The sequence below is a fragment of the Hippocampus guttulatus genome, chromosome 19 (genome assembly GCF_054856545.1).
Source record: "Hippocampus guttulatus isolate MCC_2025c chromosome 19, RoL_Hgut_1.0, whole genome shotgun sequence".
NCBI classification, from domain to species: Eukaryota; Metazoa; Chordata; class Actinopteri; order Syngnathiformes; family Syngnathidae; genus Hippocampus; species Hippocampus guttulatus.
The window spans coordinates 10,212,083-10,225,814 of record NC_141279.1 but is presented as its reverse complement, the minus strand read 5'-3'; positions in this window follow the sequence as shown (position 1 = coordinate 10,225,814).

Below are 13,732 nucleotides of genomic sequence, written 5' to 3'. Positions count from 1 at the left end.
CTGGTCATCAGACCAAATCCCTGACTGAATCATAATCAATTAATGTTTGTGCATTTTCTGCACGGTCCATTTGAAATACTGTCCTGTTTTTGAATAAAGGGATGGAAATGAACCCTTTCAGGGACAGCGGTTACTACAGTGGGCAGCTAATCAAAGTATCAGGTTACAAGGTACATGAAAGGGTTAAGCAGGTTTTTTTTTGTATCTAATTAAAACTCATTCAGTACCAGCCAATTCTTGACTAAGTCTGAAAAGACGTTTAAAAATGTCTTTGGGAGTGAATGAGTTTAATATGAAAAAAATGCTGACATAGCAGTTGATTACATTTCCTGTAAAATGATCATCATTAGATGTTTCCTCATCACTTCCACTGGCACCATTGTTCCGAAAACCCAAGAAACAGTGAGAAGCCACGTAAACACAGGGAGAACATGCAAACTCCACAACTGAGGCAGATGGGCTATCGATCCACCCTGCTACCCAATACATTTCCTTCAGTTGTTTGAACCCTTTCATGCACCAATCATGACAACCCGTAGCCCAGGGATGTCAAACTCATTTTTGTCGCGGGCCACGTTTTAGTTACGGTTTCCCTTGGAGGGCCGTTCTGAATTTTGGAAAACCATAAAAATGTTTAATCACCTCCACATATTACATACACAGCGCACAACAAATTGATGGAGAGCCACGAGTTTTAAAATCAGAAGTCAAGAAAAATGACTGTTATTGTGGATTACAAATCACAATTGGAAATTTTGGTTCAGACTTAAGCAAGCATCATTGAACTTGATTTGCTTTTGCGGGCCACATAAAATGATGTCGCGGGCCAGATCTGGCCCCCGGGCCTTGACTTTGACACCTGTGCCATAGCCTGATAACGTGATAAGCTCTCCATTGGAGTGACCACTGTCCCTGAAAGGGTTAAAACAAAGGTTTCAAAATATGTTTCCATTTGCGTTGGCATCCCAAGGCCACATCTCAATTCAGCGAGTGATATACCAAGCGAGGAGGTGCAGAATCATTTTGCCCCCCCCCCCACCCCCACAATATATCTCCAGTATGTGGGTGTTAGTCTTGGCTAGAGACAGGTAGAATAATAGTCCCACTGCATGCCTAACAATGACTTATTTGTTATTCCCCACTAGAAAATGGCCTGTGAGCCAGGTGAAAGTTTCCTTCTGTTGTCGAGTGTGTCTGGCAGGGACTTGGAGGTAAACACAGCTAATGAAGTGAGATGTTTTAGCATGACTCATGCACATTTTTCTGTGAAGTCAGTCTACATAGACATTTTTTCGATACTCTCTTCACAACACTGTGAAATCCTCCCCCTCCCCTCTGCGGGGCTTTGGAGTTTGCACACGATAGTATGCAAACCATATGCACACTCCCGCATGTTATTGGCAGGTTTTGACTGATCCATTGGGCTCTGTATCAAAAACTCAATAACAAAAGATGGAAATTAGGGCAGTGTGAAAATGTCAGGATCTGCTTATTTCCAAGCAGGAATTGGAATCATCCATGGAAATATCCTTGAAAGACCGTCCAGTGTTTTGTTTAGGGTTTTTTTTCCTGGGAAAGTTAATTTTGTGTTGGTGAGTCAATAGAGTGGACACAAAGCTCATGCAAGCGCGTCCAATAATAAAACGTGTCACACACTGTGTTTATTTCTCTTGGCTGTTTGTCAAGTACTGAGAGCGCAGATGGCTTTATTATACTGTGTTCTACTAGTGGCCTCCGAAATACGACTTCAAGCTTTCCTCTCTTATTGAATGCCACTTATTTGTTTCATTGCTTTTTTTTATGATTTACACCCGAAACAGCAAGCCAGATGCTTTTATTGTAACAAACAACGCACGCAGGTTTTGGATCACAGCTCCGGCTTTTTCTTTGGATTTGCACATCATTTTCCTTAAATCACATGTGTAGGATGAAACTTTGCAAAGTGTAGAACTAAATTTTTTTTCTATACTATAATTAGCTATAAAAAAAATGTAATTGCTCATTCAAAGGGCATTTCAGTGGCTTTCAGTCGTGTTTGGTTTTCGAGAACACTCGTGCAATCCAAGGGTGTATGATGATAAATCATTGCAAATTTTTTCCACATTTAATGTGACCTATAACTTTTGATTGAAAACTAATACAGACTAATACTATGTTACAGCCCAATTGGCTTGTTTTACAGCAGTCAAATAGTTACATGCAGTAGCGTACTAGGCCTAAGTGTTCATGAATTTAAAAAAAAACAAGGCTGAGGTTTTATTCCTAATTATTTATTATCAATTGAATAACATGATTTCATATCATTGTATGAAATGCAAGACGCTAACGTTAGGCAGTTTGCATTCCAGAGGTTGTCACAAGTGTTCTCATAGGAAACAGCGTGATTTAAGTAATGACTCAATCAAAATAAATTGCACATAAAAGTTGAATAAAAATACTTAAAAAATATATAATATTTAATTAGGCTGTATGCATATATCCATCCATCCGTCCATTTTCTGATCCGCTTCATCCTCACAAGGATCGCGGGGCGTGCTGGAGCCTATCCCAGCTGTCTTTGGGCAGTAGGCAGGGGACACCCTGAAACGGTTGCTAGCCAATCGCAGGGCACACAGAGACGGACAACCACTCACACCTAGGGTCAATTTAGAGCACAGTGTCAAAGTCAAGGCCCGGGGGCTACATCTGGCCTGCCACATCATTTTATGTGGCCCGCGAAAGCAATTCAAGCATGTCAATTTCCATGATGCCCGCTAAAGTCTAAACCAAAATTTCAAACTGTCATATATAATGTAATAATTACAATGTTTGAGCAATCCATTATTCTTGACTTCTGATGTCAAAACAAGTGATCCATTGATTTGTTGTTCGCTGTGTATGTAATATGTGGAGGTGGTTAAACATTTAGATGGTTTTACAAAATTCACAGTCATAACGGAACTCCAAGAGAAACCGTAATTACAATGTGGCCCGCGACAAAAATGAGTTTGACAACACTGATTTAGAGTGTTCCATTAACTTGCCACGCATGTTTTTGGAATGTGGGAGGAAACCGGAGTACCCGGAGAAAACCCACGCAGGCACAAGGGAGAACATGCAAACTCCACACAGGGAGGCCGGAGCCGGAATTGAACCTCTGCACTGTGAGGTTGACGTGCTAACCACTTGCTATTCCTTTCAAATGTAATTTCTATTTTGGAAACAATTGGTTAAAAATCTGTTTTTTGTTTTTTTTACTTAATCAGGTGGCGGCCCGGTAGTCCAGTGGTTAGCACGTCGACTTCGCAGTGCAGAGGTACCGGGTTCAATTCCAGCTCCGGCCTCCCTGTGTGGAGTTTGCATGTTCTCCCCGGGCCTGCGTGGGTTTTCTCCGGGTACTCCGGTTTCCTCCCACATTCCAAAAACATGCTTGGCAGGCTGATTGAACACTCTAAATTGTCCCTAGGTGTGAATGTGAGCGTGGATGGTTATTCGTCTCTGTGTGCCCTGCGATTGGCTGGCAACCGATTTAGGGTGTCCCCCGCCCACTGCCCGAAGACAGCTGGGATAGGCTCCAGCACCCCCCGCGACCCTAGTGAGGATCAAGCGGTTCGGAAAATGGATGGATGGATACTTAATCAGGTGTCGAAATTCTTTTTCTTCAAATGATCCTTTTCCACTGCCATTTTGTAAACAATGGGGAAGTAATTGACAATTTAAAATCTGTTCCTCAAAGAAGCCATAAAATGGTTTTCAGAGCGACGTGGGAATTCATTGTACTTTGTCAAAGGCAGGCTGTTGGGTTTACTTGTGAGAAAATTTAGCCTTGCATCAACCAGGGCAGAACTCTCCAGTATTAGGTCAAGTAAAAATGACGGTTCAGGTGTGTTAAAAATCCTATTCTGAGTTACGACTAGATTTCATAGCGTTAATCTTGCTTCTGAAGTGGTTTGCAGTGTCCTCACAGAGGGCCCTAGATGGTGTCAGGGATTTTTTTTAATTTTTAAATTGGTGTTGGTTGAATGGTCGAAAGTAGAGAAACGGTACAGGTCTTCGAACTTTTCTTTGTTTTCTGTGATGAGTTTGAAAAATGGGAGATTCTTGCTTGTTTGACTGCATTAGTGTAGGTTTTGAATTGTACACGGATTATTTCATGGCACGCTGTCAACCTGATTTTTTTTCTCCTCCTGTCTGTACTTCATTTTAATGTGATTGTTTTACTTCAGCTTTCTTCATCTGCATAATGGATGAAGCGGTGTCTACGTGAAATCAACAGCGAGTCACTTCACTCCCAGTCATTTGATATTTGAGGTGGCTTCCTGCTTTTTCGGTCAGATTTCGGTCAGATGCTGTCAAAAACAAATAACACATAGCAGAGGCTCTCACAGGCCTTGAATTAAATTAATGTCAGATATGAACAGACATCTATTGCACACAAAAAAAAAAGAAAAAAGAAAAGGGAAACAGAGGGGTATGAGTTGGAATAAAATCCATCCATTGGAGTGGGTATTTGTCCGGTTACATGATTCGTAAACATCCATGCTATGATGGAAAAGATTTACATATAAAGTCCTTCAAATATGGTCATTTCACATGACCTGCCAACAAACCCTCTTGTGCAAAACCTTCAATCCCGCTGTTTGTCATAAATGATGTCACTGTAGCCATGGCAACCATTTTCATCCTCCTCCTTTCATTCACAGTTAAAGTAGCACTTAAGCGCTATTTTTCTGACAAATGTCAGAGGCACATATGGCAGGTGGAGGCAGGAGCGAGCAGAGCTCTGTTTTGCTTCTTTCTGCGATTTTTTTAAACAGGTGGCCGTGAGGATGGATGAGAAGGATTAATAAATGAGCCAGAAGTCATGGACAGGCATGTGCGGAGTGACCAATGTTAGTGCTGGCTGCTGATTCACTACACATGCTACATAATATAGATTGTAAACAGACTGAGGCAATGCACTCACTTTGTGTTATTGACTGTATGGAGCAGAGCTTTCGAACTCAATGAGTATAAAAAGCAAACTTAAAAAAAACAAAACAAAAAAAACCCCTACATGCATCTGTAGGATGATATGACCACACCAATAATTAATGACAATAAAAATACAGTGGTACCTCTACTTACGAAATTAATTCGTTCTGGAAGAAATGAACTTTGAAGTCAAGACGGCGCCCGACTAGGCAGCCGTCAGCAAGTGCTCTCATGAGCCTTGCTTTTTTTTGTTGTTTTTGTGTTTGTTTTGTCACTTTGTGTTTGTTGTTACGTCGTGTGGACCTGATGTGGACTTTTTTCAGCATTTTTTGGCCACGACATTCATCAAAGAGGACACTCTGTGCTCGGTGGTTGCGCCTTCTCGGCAGCATGGGTATACCAGCACTGTTTTTGACTGGGAGGAATGTCGGCGCCATTTGACTGTCGTTGCTGGACAGTCCCGGGGCGCTTGTGTCTTGCGCCTGTAATGGGCAGCATTTTTCACAGCCCCGCTTTGTTCAGCGGAGAGATCGGTGCTGTTGAACGGTCTGCGGCTGGATGGATGTAAGGCTTGAAGAGCCGACGATGAGAAGAAAGGAGCGTTAGCCCGGAGCGCCGATGCGGATTTGGAACTCGGAGTCGCGGCTTGGAGTTTGAAGCGGATTACGTGGGACAGGAGAAGTGAACTCAGCTCTTTTCGTCAATGGATGCTACAGCATGACATTTCTGATCCACTGGTGAAAGGACACTTTGATCCTCTCCTCTTTCATCTAGAACTGCTTCAGACAACAAAGTGTATGCAGAAAAGTGGTGAAGATTGCACGACTGTCTGTGTCCTATGTGTTGTGTTGTGTTATTTTTGTTATTTTGACTTCAAAATGGCGCCGCGAGAGTGGCTGCCTTTCCAGCAGCTCCTATATTTTGTTGTTCTACTTCTTCCTTTCATAACGTTGCTGCTGTGAATTGGGAATTTCTCCATTGCGAGACTAATAAAGGTTTTCTTATCTTTTCTTATCTAAATGTCTTCACTAGAAAATTGTGTTAGTACTGTACAGACGCGGTTTCCTCGTAGTTAGTTTTGATTTTGCCTTTTTTTTAATTCATGTACTTTTAATTAATGTCTAGCGGGTTTGTTAGTTTTTATTATTTGGTTCAGTGCTTCTTAGTTTTAGTATCAGTTTTAATTTGTTTTTTAAAATATATTATTCCGTGTTACTCAAGTTCAAGATCAAAAAAATATATATATATATATATATATATATATTACTTTGAATTGTGCGATAAAGTAACAAAACAATTCTCAAATGGCTATGACTGATCTTCCTTTTTTTTATGGACATGAGACAATACTCATATAAATACGTTTAAAATTAACCCCAAAATGATATACTGCATCCTAATTGGCAAAAGCAAAAACAAAGGACATTTTTGCGATAATTATAGTTCATTTTAATTCATTTTATAAATGTAGGATGTGGTTTCAGTCAGTTTCCATTTGAGAAAAGCATTTTCGTATTATTTTCGTATTACAAATGTATGTTTCATTTCGCGCTATTTCGTTTTCATTAACTACATAATAACCTTGACTCATACGCCACTGTACAAACTGATTCAGTGTGTGCACTGTTTGTAAGCTTGAAATGTACGCAGTAACTACTTGTATCCAAAACATTTCTCAGCACTAAATGAGATACTATCGAGATTAATAGATTGGATTGGATGCCACCTCTCCATCAGCACCACCCAGAACCAGCAGCGGCATTACCCACCGCTTTTCGGTTCACAGAGCTGACAAAGTGCTCTTGGTGTAGCAAGAGAGTCGAGCCATATTTCGCTGAGAATGATCTTTGATAGAAACGCACAAAAGTGATAGGATAGACAAAAAAAATGCCTGAGAACAAGCGAAAAAAGAGCCGCGGTGTATAAAAAAAAAAAAAGCCTTTTCCCAGCCCGGCTGCATGTATGCAACTCCATCAGCAGCTCAATGTCTGTACTCTCCGGGGGGAGGAGGAGGAGTTTGATTGTGACATTGCTCTTTGGCTTGGAATTTCTACTGAGTGCAGTTCAGCCCATGTAATCACACAGTGTCAGGATGACTTGTCAATTTACCGCAGTCACATTCAGCTCATTTGAATGGTGAATGGAAAATGTTCATGTTGCTTGCCTTGTTGGTTTTGGTCATTTTTAGGCATTTATTTTGTGCTGAATTGCCAGATGTTTTTGAATATAGGAAACCGGAGTACCCAGAGAAAGCCCATGCAGGCCCGGGGAGAACATGCAAACTCCACACAAGAAGACCGATCGAACCCATGACCTCTGCACGGCGAGGTCGACGCGCTAACCACTTGCCCACCGAGCCACCCCGTCACATTATATTTAATATTTTATTTTCTGGCATGCAAGTTCATCTTAGTTCATGTTCCCACTGCTGTAAATGGACCAGGAAGTTAACCGTAAATTTTTTGGATGAAATATGGTACGGACCTGGTACACGTTGTCAATGGTGTGCTCGTTTTCCACAAAAACTACCGGTACTTGTTGCCTTCTCTTTGTCCCCTTTCTTTCATTTCATCATGCAACCAAACAACCAACTTCGTTTTGATGACGCTATTCAGTAAAATGTTATACTACTTGAAAAAAAAAATCTATTAAATTTTAGCCGATAGCTGATTATTTGAGCCCCTCAATTCCACTTGTCATTCTAGTTAAGGTGTTGTTCACGGTTTGTATAAGCCTCCTTATAATCTTGAGCTTAACCTTTAGCGGGTCAGCTGCATTCGTATCTCCCACCATTCATAACCAACGTCACGGGTCTCTTTGTTACACCATTGTGCATGAATGGAATTTAGCCACACAAGGCTAACTCCAGTTCTCAGCGCAACGCAGCCAAGTTGTGTCAATCCTATAAAGCCGTCGTGTTGCGAAATATCCTCTCCCTCATGGGACACAAAGTCTATTTTTGTACGGACAGCTTAGCTCAAGGTGTGACGTAGGAAAACTCTTGCTGTAATAACGTAATAACAGCTCGACAGTTTGGTGAAACTGGCTTGAACTTTTTTTTTTTTCATTCGCAGTTCTATTTGTGGTTTCATCAAACACGTTTGTTGTGAGATTAGCCTTCCTCTCAGGTGAAAGTACACATTTTTGTTTCTAGGCACCCACGACGGTTTGAGACTATAAAGTAATTTGAATGTTGATACAAGGTAATTGATACAGTTTGACGCTGCCCATTTGTTCTCCTTATTACACTGTAAACCAGGGTTCAGAAATTTTTTTTGAGCTGCACTTTATTGTACATGTGGTGTATTACATAGCGTTATGGGCATTATGTATTTTTTTTCTCCACAATTTCCAGATGTCCGCAATATGCTTTCTTCAAAAGACCCCAAGGAAGAATTAGAGCACTTCTTTACACATAAGGCAAACAAAAGTAGAGCCCATAGTTTGGAAAAAGTGAGCACCCGTGGGAAAGAAAAAGTAAAGCATTTTCACTTTTGGATATTGTACTTCATATCACACATTTAGCAAAATTTACAATTATTTCCTTCCAGGTTATTTAACCCTTTCGGGGACAGCGGTCACTGCAGTCACTGCAGTCTTATCATGTTATCGCGTTACAGGTTATCAACATTGATGCATGAAAGGGTTCACACAGGAAACGATCTTTTCACTCGTCTAGCGCTTCTCCACCTATTAAGGCCCTCAAAGCGCTTCGCACTCCAATCAGCACATACAATACTGATTTGATTATTCAAGTTCACACTTGAAGCGTGTGCAGACCCTCCAGAGACCCAATGATTTGTATCCAAATAATTAAAAAGTCAGCTTTCTATAATACTTATGTCCTTTTTTTTAATGTTGTGAGCGTTGTCATCACAATTAATCCTTCTGAGAGAAATGCATGCCAGAGACAAATGTGTTTGGCTGCTTTTCCTCATGCTGGTGGTAGAGCAAATGAACACACTTCAATATGTAAAGCCAGATACAGAGAACCTTTTCCCACTGCTTGCCTTTGGGTGTTTACTTATTGCACCGTTTACTGTCTGCAGTGACCTGCCGTGTGGGTAGAAAAGGCAACCACAGGCCTGAGCTCTGATCAGACCATGAAAACAGCTAACAGATTGAAAAAGAATGTCACGGGGAAGCGGTGGGTGATTCCATGCCTATGTGAAAAGCCATTAATCACAAATGAGCCTGATCACAATGGGAGGTCAGGGAAGGGAACCCAACCATGTGTCATCAGTATCAGGACTCCCTTGATTCCTTCCTACTTTTCGCTTTTTTCTGTAAACAACTATTCTTGTCACTTGGTCATGACTTATGAGTCTTTCTGCATATATCATACAGGATGTACATGAACTGTGTGTGTGTGTGTGTGTGTGTGTGTGTGTGTGTGTGTGTGTGTGTGTGTGTGTGTGTGTGTGTGTGTGTGGAGTGGGGTGTATACAAAATAATTATCCATCCATCCTTCCATTTTCTACCGCAGGGAGCAACAGCTTTAGCAGGGAAGCCTAGTCTTCCCTTTCCCCAGCCACTTCTTCCAGCTCCTCCTGGGGGATGCCAAGGCATTCCCGGGCCAGCCAGGAGACATAGTCTCTCCAGTGTGTCCTGGTCGTCCCTGCGGCCTCCGACTGGTGGGACATTCCCGAAACACCTCACCAGGAAGACGTCCAGGAGGCATCCTAATCAGATGCCCGAGCCACCTCATCTGGCTCCTCTAGACGTGGACGAGAAGTGGTTCTACTCTGAGCCCCTCCCGGATGACCGAGCTTCTCACCTTAAGGGAGAGTCCGCACATCCTGCAGAGGAAACTCATTTCGGCCGCCTGTATACGGGATCTCGTTCTTCCGGTCATGGCCCATCGCTCGTGACCATAGGTGAGGGTTGGAACGTGGATCAATTGTGAAATTGAGCCTTTAGCTCAGCTCCTTCTTCACCATGACAGACCGATACAAAGTCTGCATCACAGCAGACACTGCACCGATCCGCCTGTCGATCTCCTGCTCCCTCCTGCACCCACAGAACTCCGATTGGCCACCTCAACAATAGAGGCACAGAACACGGACCACTTGGACTCAATGTCCATGGTGGGAAAAGCTCTGCTTTGAAACTCCTTCTGACAGGGGATTCTGCCAGACACTCCCCAAAAAAACCCTTACAATACGTTTGGGTCTGCCAGGTCGGACCAACATCTGCCCCCACCATCGGAGCCAACTCACCACTAGGTGATGATCAGTCTGTGTGGAATGAATATAAGCAAAACACAAGTTTCACTTTTTGAAGAGGATGACTGACGTAAATCAACTTTTTGCGGGATATTCTATTTTTTTGTGAGCACCTATATATATGGTGCTCACGTGTGACTGATGCCAAGTGACCACGTATTCTTATGCTGCCCTAACATACCAGTTCATTCCGCGCTATTTCTAACATTGAAATGTCATGTGTCTGTCCTGTCATAATTTGAGGACCCCTTCGTTATTTGTTTTTGCTAGATGTCTGCGACCCACCCAAAATGGTCCCACAAAATGGTCATATGAGTCCCAACCCACCGGTTGAGAAGCACTCCTCCGTACTGCTTCAATAACATGCTCATTATGTTCTCTTTTTCTCTGCATTCAGTCACAGTATAAAGGCCTGAAGTTTGGAGGCATGCCATCACAAGCAGCTTGGGCAAACCTGCTTTCAGAACAAAGTCCATGGGAGAGCGAGTCTCCCGCTAACATACATGTGTGTTTGCATGCGTGGGTGGGTGCATGCGGCTATGTTGACTGCAATAACACAGTGGCGTGAGCCTCAATATAGTCAAATACATCTTAAAGAACTATCCACTGGAACAAATAGGAACCACTTTGCTCAATACGATTTACAGTCGTCCGTAACATTGAGCTGCCATGGTAAAATTGTTGGGCGTTATGTTATTAAGAAACACAGATGGGCGATAAATCAATATTTGCACGCGAGATTACATTATTCGGCAAGTTTGGCATTGTGTAATGTTGCAAGCCATGTCACGTGTCTTGTATTTTTATGGACGACGCGTTTCTCTCATGAAGTGACGTAAGCTTTGTAGAAAACACCCTAAAAACCCTAATGTTTGGGTGATCATTATAATATTTTCAGAGATTGATGTGAGCATTAAATCAAGATGTCAACATAAATTTTGGTGACCATTGATCACAGTTTTGGCACATTCGGTGAGGTTTTTAGATTCCTACATTTTTGTTCGAGTTCCATGTTGCATCACTGTATGGCAAGTGAGAAAGGACATATTACATTAGTGTCACAACTAAAAAAGCATTTGAAATGTTTAAGACCTGCACAAGACTCCATGGAAGCCATTAAATCTTTGGAAATCTCAAATGAATATAAATTTTCATTTCCTTTTTCTTTTCAGTTCTGTAGCAGACAATTGTTGAACCGAGTCGGAGCGATATGTCAGCCCATCTGCCATATTGTAATGTGGCTTTAATATTAATATACCGTATTTTCCACACTATAGGGCGCACCAAAACTGCTGTTTGGCACTCTGTAAATCCAACTGAATTAAAATTTTTAATTCCTTTGAATCACATGGGTGGGATTCAATAATTGACTTCAGCAGGCACTTATCCGATGTCTGCATGAATGCAATTGGCATCCGCGGGCAAGAAGTCAGGTGTGAGGATTTGGATATTTTCAACTCATTCCTCACTGGTCCGTGTAATGATATTCATTTGTAATTTTGCTGTCACTGCGACAAGCTCAAAGCACTGAAATAATACGAATTGTAATTATACACTCTTATGGCTAAGATATCAAGGGACCTTGTCTCATGTTCTCCATAGAGCTTAATGTATGTAGAATACAATTATGAATTGCTTTCTTAAGTTAACATTAAAATTTCTGTCCATCCATTTTCTTGACTGCTTGCCCTCATTATTCTCACGGGCAAGCTGGTCTGATGTAATATTCATCTTTTGCTTGTTACTACTGTATTCTAATATTTTAATTAATATATATGTTTATAGATAAAAAAAACATTTATATTAGCTTGATAAGCTGTCCACCATAGTAATCGCTGTCTCCAAAAGGGTTCAAGTTCATAACAAGTGATCTGGACTGATTATTAATTGACATATTTTAAATGTTCACATTCACCGAAGGGCGAACGATCCTGATCATGAAGGATCCCTCAAAGGGTGGAGTCCCATCCAACTATCGGCCAATAACCTGTCTCTCCACAACATGGAAGCTCATGTCAGGCATCATTGCGGCTAAGATAAGTGGACACATGGATCAATACATGAGCGAAGCACAGAAGGGCATTGGTAGAGATACCAGAGGAGCCAAACATCAGCTGCTGGTTGACAGAACAGTCGCACAAGACTGCATGTCCCGACATACCAACCTGTGCACAGCCTGGATTGATTACAAGAAAGCCTATGACTCGATGCCACATACATGGATCACTGAATATAAGGTGAACAGGACCCTAAGAGCCTTTGTTGCGAACTCGATGAGGATGTGGAAAACCACACTGGAAGCCAATGGCAAGCCACTTACCCAAGTGTCCATCAAATGTGGCATATACCAAGGTGATGCACTCTCCCCACTGCTGTTCTGCATAGGACTGAACCCCCTAAGCCAAGTAATCACCAACACAGGCTATGGATACCGCCTCAGAAATGGAGCTACGATCAGTCACCTCCTCTACATGGATGACATAAAGCTGTATGCTAAGAGCGAAAGGGACATAGACTCCCTGATCCACACAACCAGGATCTACAGCAGCGACATCGGGATGTCATTCGGGCTTGAGAAATGTAGTCGGATGGTGACTAAGTGAGGAAAGGTAGTCCGTACTGAAGGGGTCTCACTCCCTGAAGGAACAATGGCAGACATTGAGGACAGCTACAAGTATCTCGGTATACCACAAGCCAATGGCAACCTCGAACTGGCAACAAGGAAAGCGGCTACGGCCAAATACCTCCAGCGAGTGAGGCAAATCCTAAGAAGCCAGCTCAATGGCAAGAATAAGACCCGGGCAATAAACAGCTATGCCGTGCCAGTGATCAGATACCCTGCAGGAATAAAAAGGTGGCCAAAGGAAGAGATTCAGACCACGGATGTTAAGATCCGAAAGCTCCTAACCATGCATGGAGGGTTCCATCCCAAATCCAGCACCCTGAGACTGTATGCAAGCCGAAAGGAAGGAGGCCGGGGACTAGTGAGTGTGAGAGCCACTGTCCAGGATGAAACATCAAAGCTCCATGAATACATCAAGGAGAAGGCTCCAACGGATGACGTACTCAGAGAATGTCTCAGACAATGGGGAACAGAGGATGAGGCGCTGGAAGAGGGACCATCATGGGAGGACAAGCCCCTACACGGGATGTACCACCGGACCATAACTGAAGTGGCTGATCTCAAGAAGTCCTATCAGTGGCTAGAGAGGGCTGGCCTGAAGGACAGCACAGAGGCACTCATCCTGGCTGCTCAGGAGCAGGCCCTGAGCACCAGAGCCATTGAGGCCCAGATATACCACACCAGACAAGACCCAAGGTGTAGGTTGTGCAAAGAGGCACCTGAGACGATCCAACACATAACTGCAGGGTGTAAGATGCTGGCAGGGAAAGCCTACATGGAACGCCATAACCAGGTGGCTGGCATAGTCTACCGAAACATCTGTGCGGAGTATGGACTGGAAACCCCAAGGTCCACCTCCGAAGGTGGTGGAGAATGACAGAGCGAAGATCCTGTGGGACTTCCAGATCCAGACTGACAAGATGGTAATGAC